Below are 19,249 nucleotides of genomic sequence, written 5' to 3'. Positions count from 1 at the left end.
CAATTTTTATTGGTCAGTTGTAACGTTATTCTCTACCATTTTTACTTAGGAGTAACTAAGCACTTCTACATGAGAGAGATGTTGTACGAAATTAATTGAATATAGTGATGCAAAATCTTTTGTCATACTCGGATATTTTCTTGGCTCCTTCGAATTAAGTAGATAATTGAAAATTTTCTGGGTTCTCATTCACCAGTCAAACAACCTGTCTTGAGATTGCTTCGATCTAAACTCAGTCATATTTGTATTTGCAATCTTTTCCAGTAATACAAATCGGAACATATTTCTGGGTTATTTTCTTCTAAATTGATTTCTGGACGAATTACATTAAGATAAAGCAGATAATACCATTGGGATGATAAATACTTGTGGAGGAGTCATAAAACCGTTCGAGCCTCAATAGGTAAAATTATATTAAATATGTTTACCATAACTTACTGACGTATTTAAAATTATGCTAAATAATCCAGATAAAAATAATACAGTTAATTTAAGTGTTGTACAAATATCAGCATACAAATTTACAAAAATTACATCCATAATAAACAAATAAAAAAAGCTTGCATATTTTCTACAATTTGGCCACATAAAATCCGAGCCCTATTTATATTGCTACCGTTCGCATCTCGATCTTTTTCAAGTATTTCTTTTTCAACTATCTTTATTGCGAACTTCACTTTTGCTTTTAATCTTTAAATTACTCTTGTCACTATTTGGTCTTTAACGTCGGATAAACCCGAAGATATATCAATTTCTCGCTGCCTATTAGTTTTTAATATAATAATAACCATACATTTATTTATAATAACGTAAAGTATCGTATCGGTGGATGAAGCGGTTAGTTTCTAAGAGCTGCTTATTCTTGTTCCATTATTTAAAGAGGAGCTGATGTCATTTAGTGTAAAAATAAGCGAAAAACTATTAATTCACTTAAATAACTCATTATCAGCTTATCAAAAAAGGTCAAGTTCACAAACTCAAAAAAATTTACGTACCCCCTTAATGTTACCAACTCCCAAATTCTATCATAGATAGTAAATTTAATTGTAGAAAATTTAATACGTAAAATTTTATTGTTAAATTGCCAAATCTCAATAAATACTATTAGATTTAACTTTTTAAAGACTCTACTCGGTTAGTTTCAATACCGCAAAATACTTGTTGTAACTAATTTTTTATACTTTAAAGGAAATCTTGTATCTTTTGATACCGTAAATAGTTTTTGTTTAGTATGTTAAGTTTGAGCATCCAGACTAGAATGTACTGCTACATCCATTAGCAACAATAGTTAAACGTAGCACACCACACAGATCTTCGCTCAGTCAAACCTTGTACTAAATCGTAAAATAAAAAAAATAATTTAACAGAACTTCTGCTATAATTTTTATAGCAGGTGCACTCCTTATTCCCGTTTATTGCATAAATACATCATAACTTTAAACAACGGCAGCCGCGCCGGGAAGTACAATTTAATTTTGTTTGTATGATCCGTTGCGCCAAAACCCATCAACTACCTCTGTGATTAAAGGAACACCGTCAGTGTTGATCATACCGCTTTATCGAGTATATCCAGCTTCTTACAAAACAACATCCTTCATAACAATAATGGCAATGCTTCCCCATGTTTTAACAACCTGTTCCTGGTATTTAGGGATTGTCGTTGGATTATTATTCGGTTAGTATACTTTATACATTGCAATAAATGCTATTTACATTGAAAGTTATTTAGATCGTTTCGTAGCTACGATTTTAGGATCCATATCTAAACTACTTGAATTAAATTAAAACGGACCTTATACCGACAGAATATAATTTCGACCAATCGTATGTCATATTTAGAAGCAGGGATAATTGGACGAAGGGTGAGTCTCAACTTAAAAGAGGAGCCCTTGCCTAGTACACCGATGGTTCAAAGACACTTGGATCCGGAGCAGGTAAATTACCCCTCCGCTCGGACATAACCATTTTTCCAGAAGTTCTTGCTATAAACTTCTGCACCGTTTTGAATCTAGAAAAGGGGCAGAAAGGTGCATTCATAAACATTTTCACAGGCAGTCGAGCCGCCCTAAAGGCAATTCAGACCTCCAGGTGTGACTTCGCACTGATCAGAAAGTGTACCAGGAACCTGAGAAAACTCGCTAGGTGTAATGATGTTACTCTATGGTGGGTTCCAGATCACATTGAGAGCAACGAAAAGGCGGACTAGCTGGCTAAGAGGCAGCGAAAAAGCCGTTTATCCCAACCCGATTATGGACTACAAAAAAGTCACTTAAAACAGGTAATCAATAGTTGGGAAGCCTCAAAAGTAGCCTTAGGCTGGAAAGAACTTCCAGTTCACAGACAAGCGAAGAGTATGATAACTCCGTCACAAAAAAAAAAGAAAAGAGGTTTTATGCCTCCGCAAAGGAGATCTAAGGTCACTCAGGCTTCCTAGCCGGCCAGGCGCCCCTAACATACCATCTCTTTCACATTGGACAAGCTGAGGGTCAAACTTATAGACTTTGTAACGACGAGTCAGAGACTGCTAAACCTATACTGTGTGAATGCAGCGCCAGAGGTCTCAGACACAAAATTTTCAATAAAGTACGCTTGACACTTACCAATATAAAGAAACAAGACCTTGGAAACAATGCTAAGGTTCATCAAGGACCTACATTTTCCCTAAACATTTGGAGCGGTTAAGTTACAATAGATTTTATAGGTCGCTGTGACGAGAGGAGCCGCTCCCCTCAGTCCGGCGGCAATAATAATAATAAGGTACGATTTTGGTCTAGGATTCTATTTTTCTTATTTAATAAATCCCCTATTATACAGAAATTCCTTACCTTAATTTTCGCTCCAATCGCTATTAATTAAACAGCAGCTCAAAACTTACGATAAAGGCGATAAAGACACGCAAGTCACCTTTATCAAGATCGGAAGATTTAAAAATTTCTGCAAGCTTGCCATCTGAGATGCAGTCGAAACCTTTCTGATAGTCAATAAAGCGAGTACCTGCTTCTCTTCTTCACCTTTGTGTATAAAGTTGAAAAAGGTGAGGAGTTTAAAACCATTTGCATCGCATCAGCTCTCAGTTTCAAGGTTTTAACGTGTATCTGGTCTGGTCTTACAGCGTTATTGTTTTTCTGGACCATCATTACGATAATAACCGTGGGCGACGCATGGCATTGAAGAGAGTTTTAACATACTCTCTTTCATTGTAGCTTTTCTTCAACGCCTGCTAAGATTTTATTTCCGTCCGTCAAAACGGTCCCTCAAAACTTGTGTTTTGTTTATGATTTCTAATCAGCAGTTTTCGACATTCTGCTCACATCATCCTATTCAGTTCCCTGTAACGGTTAATCGATTTAGAGCAGTAGTGTCCACTAATTTTTGATCAAAATCGACTTTTTATATAAATGTCTTGCCAAGATCGACCGAAGGGTTTAAAGTAACCTTCCTTTTTTTTTGCTCTGAGGCCCAGATATTAGATTCATGATTTTCTTGGCAATCGACTCAAAACTGCTTTGCGATCGACGTTATGGACACCACTGGTATACAGTATACAGGGTGGTTACCAGCCGTACAAGGTCATATAATGAAATTGAGAACTCGTTTGAATTTTTTATAAGAATTTTTTAACACCATGGAATATTAACAAGTTGTAAAGTTTGTCATACATTGCTGTATGTGCTCTATTGGTGCGAGTTTCTGGGTGAGCTAAATGTTGTAGCGGTGAAGGTTATTCGCCAGAATTCATGTGTTGTAAACGATGCTGAATTAATGGTACAACAGCGATATTTATTACATTTATTGATCACTCTTCGTATCGTTGAAATATTTGTTGCACTTTACGATCGAAAATTCCAAAGCTTGCTCCAGAAGACTTTTGTTATGGTTTTTCACACTAATATCGCGTTGTTTCTGTGTCGTGCTCCATAAATAATAATCGGAATAACCGCAAATGACAGCTGTCAAATTTCAAAGTTGCCACAGAAAAAAACTTCGAAAAATTTAAATTGGGACAGCCTTTGTAATGATACATTGCACAACTATTTCTTTTCTTGGATATTTCTGATTATATAGTTGGTCAAACTCTAGTAACTTATTGATTTGTAAACTTTCATATATCTTCATTAATAAATAAATTGAAAGCATTGGCCATCAATTGCGTTCAAGATTGTAGTTTAGAATGCTATATCATTCCTGATTTTGGCGTGTACAAAGTAAAGTTTTGATCATCATACAAGCTGATCATTTCCTAAGAGTTAAAGAATAATTGATGTTTAAAAATCCGATAATATAATTGAAACCTCCTATTTACATTTCATTACAAATATAGATGTGATACTGAAGATAAGAATGTGTGATTGTTGCTGGATAAGTATTGTTTTTATAAATAGAGCGATTATTTAATTTTCATAAGTTATTTCCAATAATCATAACAATTCTGCTCATACCAATTAAGTTTTTTTGTTGTAAAAACGGAAGGTATTTTCTGAGTGCTGTTGCCGCCCTGATGTTAAGTGGCAATTACCCGAGAGTAATCCGATTTCAAACCACTAAACAAGGCGGAAAAAGAAAAGAAGCTACGCGCGCAAGGCCATGCATACTGAATAGAAACGGCATAAATCAGTTTTAACATTAGCTTTTGTATTAAAAGGGATATCATTGCGCTGGAGCAAGATAAATTGTTCGGCGGCGGACGCAAAAATGGCCAGCGTAAGTGGTCGCGTAAATCATCGGCAGATTGCTGAAAACCTTTTTCGATGCCGGCCGATCTAACGTGAACGCTTCGTCCTCTCGCGGTTGAAATAAAACAAGAACGCCCGTGCGCCGTCTCACTTGTTAATGATAATTTATAAGAGGCAGGATTTCAGATCGCGGCGCTTACAACGGGCGGCCTTTTTGATACGTTACCGCTCCCGCTGGTGGCATTTTAATTGCGTCAAATGCAATGGTTTGAGATGGGACCCCCGTTCCGTACGGATCCGTGTTGGATTAAACGCAAAGTATGATAAGTATGTATTTAGGAGCTGAAAGGAGTGACCACAATACCCAACCTTGCTCAAGAAATAAACTCAATTTTGACTTATTTTAAAATTTATTCTTAATAACGTACAAGAATTTATTGGGTTTTTAATCATGGGACAAATAATTGCGAACTTAAAACGATATTTACACGCACCTTTATACTAATATTACTCCACATATATTTCTAAGTAGTGTCAATAACACGGATAATCTGGCGACCAAAACCGAACACTATCAACCAGTTTATCTCTTTCGACAATATCTTATTGAGAACGTGTTTATTTATTTTATCACTATGTTTTCTCACGGAATACATAATGACAGGTGTCCAAGTTTCATGGAAATTTAGATACAAAGAAAACAGTTTAAAACGACAAATAGTTTTCCTGTTATCAAATTTGTAAATATTTAATAACTTAATGCACTCTCTAAAAAAAATACTTTTTATCACCTCTGTATACGCTCCGCACACCTATATAGAGGTGATCAAAGATAATTGTTTTCTTAAACAGTTTATCGATGTGAAGGAGATCTACGAGATTTTTAATCACCGCGAAGACTTAAAGTGCCCGGAGGGACAAACGGTCAAGGAGAGAACACGCTAATTGGACGGTGTTTTGATGGCCGCAGGCCTTCTCCTGTCTCCGCCGACGAATCGCGCGATTTACGGCGATCGCTAATGAAGTAGTGCGCGCGCGTCATTTTTATTGAAAATAAAATTAACGCCGTTAGTTACGGGGCTGAGACGGTATGCGTTGTGCGTGTTGGTCGTTCGCAAATTGTCGCTGAAATACGAGCGGTACGGCGGCCGCGGTAACGATGACAGCGCCACAGGTGGCGGAAAACACTACATCCTGCCGAAACGCAATTTATACAGCTACTTTCCTTCCTGCCTTTATCCGCCCACGGTACACCTCCTGTTCACAAACCATCTGATATTATTAATAATCTCTCTACCTTGTTCGTATACTTTTTTTTTATTTAACAGAATACCTTTAGTCAACAACAAAAAAAATTGAGGTGACTCTATAGTGCTCTATAAATATTCGCATTAACTGTAGGCGTAAAAGACATCCATTCAATAATTTTCAATTTTCTCCTTCTTCTTAGAAGGCCGTATTATGAACCATAAGGAATGTACACCACGTAAACGGTTAGTTTCATTCACAATAGGTAGTTGTTCGCTATGCGCCTTCGTCAAGTAGCATATGCTCACCTTAAAATTGCATTCTGCGCAAAATGTATGATCATGAATTAAATTCATGATTAATGCAATTCATGTTACAGGGTGTCTCATTGGATAGATAATTATTTCTTAAAGAACTTCAAACTTATGTTATTTCGGTATTTGATCGTAATGACTACTTTATTAGTGAGTAAAAGAAGTTCTTACACAGTTAAATTTGCAATAAATAACTACCGTATTTTTCAGACTATAAGACGCACCGGACGATAAAACGCACCTCAAATTTATAAGATGATTTTTAGAAAAATATATTTTAATGTTACTTTTGGATCATAAGACGCACCCAAAATCTGTGACTATCGCAAAATACGATAGTCACAACTGTCCATTTAAAAATGAAGACGCCTAAAAGGGTCTTAATATGCCACGAAATTAATTTATAAAACAGCAGCAAACAATTGTAATAATTATAAAGAAATGAGTTGTAATGCAAAAATTGAACTTCGGAATTTTGATGAATTTATACGTTTTAAAACTCGCGACTATTTTTACCACTACATCTATGTGTTATAGGAATATATCTATTACAATAAACTTTGCATAAACCATGCAAGTTTGGGGATAAATCTGCTAACTGTAAGTGTCATGTAGTTTGAAGACAAATACAACTCTTTAACACTTCTACACGGATGCTTCAAAGACAGTTGGATTCGAAGTAGGCATGGGCATTAGTGGACCAAATAGCCTCAGTAAATCGCCCCTCAGCGCAGACGTAACCATTTTTCAAGCAAACGTTCTTGCTATAAACTTCTGCACCGTTTTGAATGACAAAAGGGACAGAAAGGTGCATCCATAAACATTTTCAGGCAGTCGAGTACCCCAAAGGCAATTCAGGCCTACAGATGTGACTCCGCACTGATCAGAAAATGTACCAGGAACCTAAGAGAACTCGATAGATGGTTCACTGCCTCGGCAATGATGATAATGGTGGGTTCCAGGTCACAGAGACTTTGAGGGCAATGAAGGGTGGCGAAAACACCCTTCATCAGACCCCAACCCGGTTGTGAAGTACAAAAAAAGCCACCTAAAAGAAGTAATCAACAGTTGGGAGGCCTCAAAGGTATCCTTACGCTGGAAATGTATGATAACTTCGTCACAAAACAAAACCAAAGAGGTTTTATGCCTCAGCAAAGATGATTTAAGGACGTTCTCAAGTTTCCTGGCCGGCCATGCGCCCCTAATATGCGACCCCTTCCACATTGGACAAGCTGAGGATCAAAGTCGTCGACTTTGTAACGACGAGCCAGAAACAGCCAAACATATACTGTGTAATTGCGTTGCCAGAGGGCGCCTAAGACACAAAATTTTCGGTAAAGCTCTTTTGACACCTACCGACATAAAGGAACAAGACCTTGGAGCAATATTAAGGTCCATTAAGGACCTACATTTGCCCTAAACTTTTGGAGGGCTAAAGCTACAATAGATCTTATAGGTCGCGGTGACGAGAGGGGCCGCTCCCCTCAGCCCGGCAGCAATAATAATAATAAGGTACGATTTTGGTCTATAAACGGTAAAATAACTATAAACGGTATTCTATAATTACGCATGACAGCGTAATCATGCTGAAAGGCGTGCGTCACTAGTATTAATTATTTTGTCTGTTGTACTTTCTATTCATTTTCGATTCCTCTTTACGCTAAGATCTTGATAGTAAGTCGAGCGGGTCCAACCTCTTCAACCTTTTATTGGTGAGTCGGTGACTTAAATTATTGACGAGAACATTTCAACGAACGGGTTTCTAATCTTGTTACGTATTTAGAACTCTGTTGACAATTGGAGATCTTTATGGATTACATAACTACGTACCATAGTACCTGACAGATATGACGGAGTATTTTGGATTGAAAGCAGTTATAAAATATTTAATTCGCTAACAGTTCCCCATAATTGCATATCGTGTTCCCAGATTGGTGTGAGTATGGCCTTGTAGATTTCAAGCTTATTTTTTAAGACTTAGGCAAGAATTTTTGTTTACATAGGAATATATATATTTTCCAAAACATCTTTTCATCCATAATGAGACGACTATACAAAAATATATTCCTAAGGACCTGATATGATTTTTCATCAACAGTGGAATATTGTTGACATTACCCCTTCTAAAAGTGAATGTAATATGCGGGGATTTCGGACTAATGATATTTATCTTTCATGTCATTAGCCACTTCTGAAGCAAGTCCAGATAGTAGTGAAGATGTTGGATAGCCAATTTATGTTCAAAGTGGGTGGCCATAATTATAGTATCGTCAGCAAAACTACGAATGACCGTTGAATTAGTAACAGAGAGATCCTAGGTGTATGGATAATAGGTACAGAATAGACCCAAGTACACTTCTTTACGGGACTCCAGACGTAATTAGGTTATGAGTTCAAAACACTAAATATGTTATGCGATAACCACATTTTCATATTTCTGATCATGCCAAAACTTATCAAAGGCCTGACAAATATCCAAGAAGGCAGCAGTAGTATTTTTTATTTTCCAATGCATCTCTCATATCTGTCAGTTAGCCGGACTGGTAATCTGGAAATCTACTTCTTCCTGGCTAGAGTATCCTGCAATTTATTCAACTCTCTCTAGATAGCCTCTTGTTTGCATGGAAAAATAATCCACTATTACCACAAGATTCAAGATGTAAAGGATTAACGTAAGGTCTTCATCTGGAATTAGCTTCAGAATTCTACTGTTTATCAGGTCGTATCTAGGCGATTCTTTTGGTCTCAATCCATCAATAACATCCTTGACTTTGGGCATACTCACTCTTTCGATTGAAATGTCCCTTTGATAACAAGTCGCCAATGTTTCTTGAATAAGTTCGTCATGAGCAACTGCTGTTCCAGAATTTGAAGTAAATATATTTCAGCAAAAATTTTTACTTACCCCAGTTGTTTTTTCCCAAGTGCCGTCTTTTATCGTTATATCCAGATTTGTGAATTGTTGCTGTGTCAATGTCTTCATTATTTTCGAAATAGCGTAAATTTTGTCAGCAATGTAGAACATGTTTTGTTTAAGAAGATTGTAATCTGTAATGCTTATTTCAGTTGTCGTGAAGCTCTATTTAGTTTAGTTTTATCAATAGATTTTCTGGTGATTTGCCAAATTTTCAATAAATTTCTTTTCTCGAATGATATTGTATCTTAAATGTAGACAATACCCAGGCCTGGTATAATCGATACTTGAGGAATAGATTTACACGCAGCTTCTTGAATTGTCAATGTAAAATAATTCACAGCTTCTACACAGTTATTATCTTGAGAGAAAGGTTTAATTTAATGTTTTTAGATTTTAACTGTTTAAACCAAAGCCAATTTATTTTTTATTTGTTAAAGCAGGTTTCATTAGAAGATACACTTTTATTGCTGTCTCAACGATAAATGGTCTGATGATAACACAAATAAAAGCTCAATTTTTTATCGTTGTTCAATAATATCCTTTTACTAACACAGAAGTTAATAAGATTAAAGACTTTGGCTAGGTACGAGGGCCAATATGTTGGTGGACCTGTAAAAGGTCTAGGTTTTCACATATAAACGGTGCATATTATTTATTACAGACAGAATAGTACAGCTCATTGACTTATACTGAGAACATGTGTGTCTTTAGAATCTAATGATAATTATAAGATGATAATAAAATAAATTGAAAGGAGTAGATGCTTGTAATTTAATTGCAGAAAAATTAAAATGGACCTCAACCAATGTTAAGGAAATAAAGGAATCCCTACTAGGATTGTTTCGCAAAAAGCACCAAAGACAGGAAAATGTCTTAACAACAAGTAGTGGGACTGTAGAGTCCCTTACAAATCTACATAGTTTGCATATAAAAACATGATGTTCTTAATGGACAAATTTATGGCTAAGAAAACAGTAAATACTGAGGTACTTATATTTTTTTATTGTTGGCTACCATTAACAAATGGATATTAATAATTTAAGCATATTTATTTCTGCAGGCCTCACAATGCAATTTTTCATACTTAGGAGTAGTTATTAGTGGGACATATCGAAATATCAGACCGTACACAACCTGATGAACCTGAAACACTAATTAACAAAAATACTACTAGTGCTGCAAGGAAAGCGTTTACGTCATTACGTAAACCAATAAAACCTGCTTTTCAAACTCTTAAAAGCAAGAGACACAATTCCTAAGCAGATGAGGCATAAGCTATATTAAAATGTGCAGAAAAACATTTACAACACGATCAGAATGCAACCTTTTATTGCAACGTGATCTCCACGTTGTAACAGAGGCGTTACAAGGCACAAACAAGAAGTGTAGTTGAACATTTAATCACAAATATACTTTTTAACGCTGATATGGGTTTTTATGAAAAAGATGCTCATCGAGTTAACACGTCGTTCATCCTATACTGACTATATTCATATCATCAATTCTCCTCAAGGTCCACTCCATCTCCTTCAATCGATTCCACATTCCAACTATCTACAATATGGGGTAAATGTTTCATAGGATCTTATGCAATTCTAAGAGATCAAGAAATTCATAAAATATTTATATATTATATATTTACCATTTATTGCCACAGACAAAAATACAAAATTACATAAGATACACTTAACTTAAACACTTAACTTAACAGTATCAGCAAATGGATCATTTTATCGCACAAGCGATCTCTGCCAAATGACCCAACAGAACAAACAAAAATAAAAATAATATTTACTGAATATGGCAAGTAGTGATAATTAGATATTATTAACATCACCAAATAAGATTAAGCAAGAAAAGAAAAACAAAGAGAAAAATAAAGAAAAGACACGAAAAGAGAGATTATTAAGAGTTTATTGTATACAGTAATTGTTTACAATTCTTTACATTATTCAAATATTACTTTCACTCTCTACCCTCTTCCTCCATTTCCACGCCCTCGGCTCCTCGGCCCAATCATCCCCTCACCCATCCCTTTGTCTCCTCACCCCCATCACCATTCTCATCCATCGTTTCCCCTCTCCCCCCTCTCATAAGATCTGCCTTCGGTCCATCTCCTCCTCCCTCAACTCACTGCACCCATTCAGCATGTGTTCTAACGTTTCCCAATCCTCCCTGCACAGCCTACACCACCTCTCCTCATCGGCCATCCAGTATTTGTTGGCTCTCTCCTCATTTCCACAACGGAACCTAGCCACCAACTTTTTCCCTTCCTCATCTCTTTCCAATAACAAGTATCTAGGCAGCCCCTCCGTAATTATGTCCCTGTATCTTTCGTTATACCTTCCCTCTTTTATTTGTGTCCTTCTTTCCTGTCTCTGCACATTTCGGTCCCTGTCTCTCAACTCCCTCCACATCTCCCTACCCACCCTTCGTCTACTATTTATCTCAGTTACCGAGTAGCCCGCTCGTCTATAATAGTTGTCTCTGTGTCCTTTCCCATATCTGACCTTTCCCTCTCTAATTTCCCTCCAACACTCCCCCAGGATCCCGCAGCTTGGCCTCCCTTCTATTCTTTCTTCATATTTCACTGCCCTCCTGCCCGCCTCCACCCTGACCTTATCCACCTTTACCTCTTCCCTCACTATATACCCCGGTGTTTCTCTCGCCACCCCAAGCACCCATCTCCAATATCTAGCCTGCACGTCCTCCAGCGGTCCCTGCTCCCTCCATCCCCATACCTCTGCCCCATACATCATCACACTGCTAACCAGACCTTCAAACATAATCTTCCTCGCTGCCACATTCCTTCCAAAGACTCTCTTCCCTCAACCCCATACTTGTCCCATCACCTTATTCGCCTTTTTTGCCATAGCTATCACATGCGACCCCTCCCTGTTATCCTCCCTAAACACATACCCCAAGTAAGTATACTCCCTAACCTCCTCGATCGAAAAGAGAGATAGAGAGCGGCTAAAAGAAACTAAAAGAATCTGCCGGATATCAGTTGCCAACAAGTGCGAGCAGTTGAAGAGAGGAAAAAAGAGAAAGACGAAGAACAAAGAATCAGGAAACAGCCAGTTGAAGGGCAAGCAAGTGGCTCTTTAAAACATGTCTAAAATTAGTAATTCTAGAAATATTACGAATTTCAGAAGGCAGTCCATTCCACAGCGCAATCGACTGTACTGTAAATGATCTATGATAAATTTCAGTGGTATGAACGGGAAATGTAAGAATAGTATCAGAACGTGAACGAGTAGTAAGCTCATGAGTTGATAATTGCTGGAAGCTATCTGATAAGTACTTTGGGGTGCAGTTATGAAGGATTTTAAATAAAATGGTTAATAAACGAAAGGATCTACGTCTCTCACAGGTTAACATCTGAATGTAATTGCGATACGGCGTTACATGCTCAAATCTATTTAGGTCAAATATGAACCGGATACAATTATTTTGTAGCCGCTGCAATTTACTCAGAAGAGTCACCGAGAGATCGGGATAAACCGCGTCCGCATAGTCGAAGTGAGGAAATATAAGAGAGTAACAAAGATTACGACGCACCACAGGAGGAAGAGAGCAGCGAAGTCTTTTTAAAGAGTGGAAGCAAGCATAGACTTTTCTGCAAACATGTTGAACTTGCCGTTTCCAAGACAATGCAGAATCCATAAGGACTCCAAGATTTTTAACTGTGTTAGAAAACCGTATGACATTAGACATTACCATCCAGCATCAGATCACTACAGGCAGATGGATTAATCTTACCAAGTAATTGACGAGTTCCAAACACAATAGCTTGCGTTTTAACTGAGTTCAACTTAAGTCCGTATCTCCGAGACCAGTTCAAGACGTTAGATAGATCGTTATTAAGTCGCACAATAGCTGCCGGAAATTCAACAACAGTAGTAGTAGTATACAGCGTGTCCCGTATCTTCCGCATCAGAGCATTATACGGTTGTAGGATACATTATTCTGAAGCGATCTTTCTAATAAAATTTTTTCGAAATGTTTATAATAACCGCACGGGAACTGTTTAAAGGAACTGTTTTTCGTCCAATCAGCAGATCGCAAATCAGACTCAGGTAATCGGTGCCACCCTCGGCCGGTTCGCTACGCCGATGATAACTCGTTTCCCACGTGTACTCACCAATAGATTCGTCATGGAAAGAGAAATAAACTTTTTCGATGAATCAAAGTCGTCCGTTATTGGTCGTCGTTAAACAGTTCCCGTGCGGTTATTATAAACATTTCGAAAAAATTTTATTAGAAAGATCGCTTCAGAATAATGTATCCTACAACCGTATAATGCTCTGATGCGGAAGATACGGGACACGCTGTATATCTGGAGGTCGTCAGCATACAAATGATAATTACACGAATATTTGTAAAAACACAGTAGTAAAAATGCATAAAATAGTAAACATACTATGTATCCATTGCTCAAAGAGTAACTACATACACTTTAATCCAGATATAAAACTTTTCTTGAAATAGTCAGTAGGAGAGCGCCCTAAGGTATCTCCCAATCATCCTTAATCTTAAGAATATCTTAAGGCTCTTTTGAATGACTATGTATTTGGCACGAGTTTCTAAGACGTGTTTGTAAAACATGGGTTTTAGCAAATCACCTGTGTTTAAACGCTCTTTGAAGAGTAACTATAACGCCGCCCTAAGGTAGGCAACCTTAAGAAATCATAGTTACCATAAAAATTGCAATAAAATACAGGTAAATTGTTTTCGGTAAATAACATTTTTGGCAATAACAAAAAAAATATAACTAGTTCCACTAAAATAATGAATAGGGTCCTGAATAAAAAGTCCAAATCAAAGGTGTTTTCTTTATGCTGAGATTTACTTAGTATTTTTATAATCACAATCTGTTTTCCATATCTTTTTCTATCACATTATTTCAGAACTAAAAACAATACCAACAAAGAAGTTTTTTTATAAAACGTTAAATTGCAAAGGTATTGGCTATAATCTATACTTTTGTTTAATCTTGAACAAAATCTGATAAATAATAATATAATAATAAATAACAATCTGATTTTTAAAAAATGTGGTTGATTCATTAAAAATTAAATAGGTATTTAGTAAAATTTTTTTTTCTATTTTCCATCAACAGGTTACAATCAATTATAATAAAAAATCGCAAACAAACAGGTCATTTTTTCTAAATGAGTACATCGACTCGAAAAGGAATGATAGCCGGACGAGAGAAAAAAAACTAAAAAGAAATCGAAACAGGTATAAGAGGTTCCGCTACACGGCAACCGTCCACGCCAGTAGATTAAAGCACCGACGAACGAGCTGCTAACTGTGACAGATAGCCGAGCATTTTATATTAAAATAGCGGCCATAAATACATGTTGAAATAATATGTAATTTAAAAACATTAATGCCGAGCAGGGAAAACTGTGTAAAATGTGTTGTGCGCGAGCGAACGGGGTCCGCTCACGGGCCGCTCTCGGCCCGCGGGCATCTATCACGCTTAGGCCGGCGAACGATAAAAATAAATACGGACGTGGTCGGCCCCTTTGTACTTCTAAACGTGGCGCTACTGCGAAAGGAAAAAGCACCTCGTGCCGCCTCTGAAAATACATAAATCCCCGGCGCTCTGTGCACTTCAGAACGCGGCCAATTCGACTGACGAATATTTATTCCACCCTGTCAAATCTACCCGCTTTCAACCTTAGAACAAGTTAATAGTTGATAGCCGTTACGTTTAAGTGGTGTTCACTTTAAACTAAAGCCACTAAAGCGTTCATGTTCTCACATCACTAACAATCATTAGCAAAACGTGTTATTCACTTTAACGTGTTGATATCAAGATTTACGTATATGGAATACTTCGGGATTTTCAATTTTCTATGTATAAGGATATAAATACACTGTTAAGTTGTTATAAAATAAAGGTTATAATAAGCAATAATTTATAGAGGCAATATCTCAAATAATTTATTTTAATTTACAGCAAATGAAAGCTTATTAGTGATGCTTTGTTTGAACAACAATGCATTACGATGCATTAGATAGTAAACAATTATATGTATTAACGATATTATTACGACGACAAACTTAAAACAAATAAAAAAGGTTTCAAAGAAATAACTAAAATGGGAGAAAATGTAGTTTACATCAAAGACTTCGGAGTCTCTATTCGCATGAAAAATTCCAACACAATATAGCCGAATTCTTCTCTAAATATGGCCTATAAACTTGGCCTTTGTAGCCAGATCCATTGCTGCATACTTTGTCCATAGTTCGCCGAACGTCTCGTCTAAAAGCTCTGATTTTCTTCGTGCATTAAACATCGATTCCAATTCGGATCAGGTATCTGATTGCCATCCGGTATTTTAATTACTTTTTGTGCTCACCATAATCGTCCAAAGAATTTTCCCTTCCGGTTGAAAAAACTTTTATTCCACTAATTATTGAATCAGAACAAAAACTTCTATGTACTAACATTCAATCTTGGCAAAAATCAACATATACTACAATAATACAATTATTTTTAGAACCTTTTTATCGAAATAATTGTATTATTTACATACTATAATGTTATATTTTCAAAAATAGCATAATTTCTTATCGTTCAGTCGAAACTTCTTTTATGGTCTCTGAATATTGGCCGTAATAAATATACACCTGTTACCATTTTTTCATTTATTACGTGTTCGTATTATGTTCAACTCTATAGGACTTAGGATCAAAAAAAATACTTATTCTGAACTATACCAAATGTAACGCAACAGTCTTTTATAAAAAGCATTACAAACTAATTATCCATACTAATTCCCAACTGAGCTACCGTAGATTATCTCTTGCTTTCAAGATATCCTATGTATGCCATTAACCTTGATCGTAGTAGCAGAACACCACCTAGCTCCTTATGTTATGTCAATGCTTATTTGCATTTTGAAGTATAATTAAAACTTTTTCAAACATGTGATTTGACATACTACAATACACCAAATTTCCAAAAAATGGATGCTTCCAGACTAAATAGATATAAATCAACGCATAAATGAAAGCTGTGAGCACAGTTACTCTTTCATAAATTATTCCCAGGCATCAATGCCGTCACCATTCTCCCTCTTCATCTTATAAAGTAAATGATCAAAGCAATATCCAACCAATGATCCATGGATCGTTACTTTAATTACCATATCCCGAAACTGCACAACTTCTACACATGTGACATCCAAAGACACTTTACATAAGTCGTAGTATATTACGTAACACCGTAGGTATTATTAGTACTACTCTCTAAGAGAGACTGAATAAAAACATTCATACACACATTGGCCAAACCCCCCTTCTAGTTATGTCGCTTTAAGGCCATGAGCCTTATGGGAGAAGTAGGCGTTAAGCAATAAAAGCTCAGTTTTGGCTTAAGTGATGGTTTTGTTTGAAATAATATAATTGGTGCCTAATATAAGTGGTGGTATAGCTATACTTATGGGACAGGTTTAGCTCCAGTAGTGGACGAAAATAAGCTATAGAGAGTAGGTGTTATTGCTGCATAAATTCCACTGACATATTCCTTCAATTTCTGCAATATTCGAAGCCAGTTGCTGCACACTACAGACATAAGATGACCCACATGTAAAAGCCAACTGGACCCCTTCGATCTACCCAACGCTTACGCTTAGGTAAAACTTCAATCGCAATTCACGGCCCGTTAGTTCGAAATACAGTGGTGCTTCATCTTGCTAAAAGAAAAACGCTCACCTTTATTCTAGGAGTAGATTATTCAAATAGAGCAAAACTGACTCTTTTGATCCAGGTGCTATCTGTACAGTTCAGTAGTGAGCTTATCGAAAATACAGAATTGCTGAGAAAATCACCGTCTGACTAAATCATTCGATTTTCATCAATCACTCGATACGGATGGAAATAAATTTTGGATAGCATCCTGCCTATCAGTTTAGCTAGCTGAGGTTGCATAATCTGTTAATGCCTGTTGATAAGAACCATTTCCACCATTCCTGAACTGTGTATAATGCTACAGTGGCTAATTATTGCAAAAATTAAAGAAATAAAACATTCAAGTAGCAAATAAGTTATGCTGTATTGTATGTCTAATCCGATCAGATTTTTTGTAAAATTATTGCAATAAATAAACTATTCTCCACTACTTGAAATATATCGAAAGAATTCCCCAGTGTTTAGTACTTGTCCCTACTCTTACTGTTGCATATTAATGATTTGTTTAATCATAAGATCGTGGATGCTGACATGCCGTCATGTGTTGATTATACTGTTCTACTAATTAGTTGTACTACAAGTGGTGTCGCTTCCAGTACGACTTCCACACATCTAACTTACATTAAATATTGAAATGATAATATTTATATGACTTTAAATCCTACTAAATGCCACTTCTTGACATTCCAAGTTTATGGTTATCCACTGAATCTGGATGACATTTATATTCATAATTAAACTCGCAAGAGTTTATGAAGTTTGATAACTAAATATTTTGTCATTATTGTAGATGCCAATTTTAAATACACTTTGTTACGTATAATGTTTCTGACATTGAAAAATTGTGTAGGTCCTACACCTTTGTGTACTCCTTTCTGCTGCTGGTATTTAGCTATTAATGGTTGGATGAGGACAATGTCGCCGAAAACGGTCTATCTCGATGTTGTGGATTTTTAGTTTAATTTTCCGGTTTACATGAAGTCGTTTCCTCCTGGTTTCATTTCCGTTGACTTGGACAAGAACTACCGTTTCCGATTCATGTAGTGTTTTCTGGTTTTCATCTTCAATATTTACAATTTCTGAAGCAGTATCATCACTTGTCCATTTCAGATCACATTACTCTGATTTTTGTGCCAATTATTTTCCTCTTCCTGGTTGTAGTTTTTGATGGGGCATTGTTATTACCGTCTAGACCTAAATTGATTGATTCCTTATATTTTTTAAGACAGTTATTATGACAAAATTATATGACATATGAGAAACGTTGTACCACTCAGGAACTTGGGCAACCTTTAAATCATTATTAATCATTCTGGATAATATTGGATCGTCCTGAAATGTGATTTCTAAATCGTCTATTCTATTTTCAGAAATTTGTATTAATTTTGCCGTATTATCACCGATGCAAGGATTGATCGTGAAATTATCATTGCTATCACAGTTACTAATATATGTGTATCTAAAACCAATTTTAGAATTTTCGCGCTTCTTGTCATCATTCTGAAATTATAAATGATATAATTATCATAACCTAAATTTTAATTCGGATCAAGTGACTCAATAATGAGTCACATGTAAAATAACGTAAGTCCTATAGTTTTAATCTAAGGCACCTAACACCTGAAGCAGTAACAACAATTTTTCGATCAACTAGAAAAAATGTGTCCGTAGTTCTTCTCTTGCTTATTTCGCCTTAGGTACTTCATTTCTGCAGCTGTTACTTTGCTTTTGTGCTTATCCTGTCCTATATTGGCCAAATTTCTGCTATACACATCAATATTGGCACTACTGCTTTGTACAGGTACATCTTTGTTTCTCTGCTCAGCTCTTTTTTATTTATTAATGTTGTGTTAATCTGGCAATACACTTTTGTTGCTTTGGATATTTTGTTTCTTATTTCCTGATCTATTGTTCCTGTCATCAACCTTCATTATTATACTTTTCTTTGCGTTTATTTCCTTTTTGCACTTTGTACATTGATCATTCCATTTGTTGATTGCGACTTGTAACTTTCTCACTATGTCCGTCAGTAATATTATATCATCTGGATACACAAGACTTTAAAGGCTTATTTCTTCCATTCTCCTATGTCCGAGTTTTAGGTTCAGTGCATTCTCTTCACTTTTCTTTAAGATTTGATTCATAACCATAACAAACAGGAGGAGGATAAGAGAGTCTCCCTGTTTGGTTCCTTTTTCCATATTGAAACTTTTAGACTCTGCCCTCCTTATTCTGACTATTCCTGTTGTTCTGTTGTATAACGCTCTTGTAACTTTAATCAACTTGTACCTTGAACCTCTGGTATACTATCGAACGCTGCACTCTGGTCTAAGAATGCCAGGTACTTGGTTTTCCTTCTTCTACTTATACTGTATGTGCAAATACCGAAA

The sequence above is a fragment of the Onthophagus taurus genome, chromosome 1 (assembly GCF_036711975.1).
Source record: "Onthophagus taurus isolate NC chromosome 1, IU_Otau_3.0, whole genome shotgun sequence".
Classification (NCBI taxonomy): domain Eukaryota; kingdom Metazoa; phylum Arthropoda; class Insecta; order Coleoptera; family Scarabaeidae; genus Onthophagus; species Onthophagus taurus.
Note: the sequence above shows the minus strand (reverse complement) of the source record.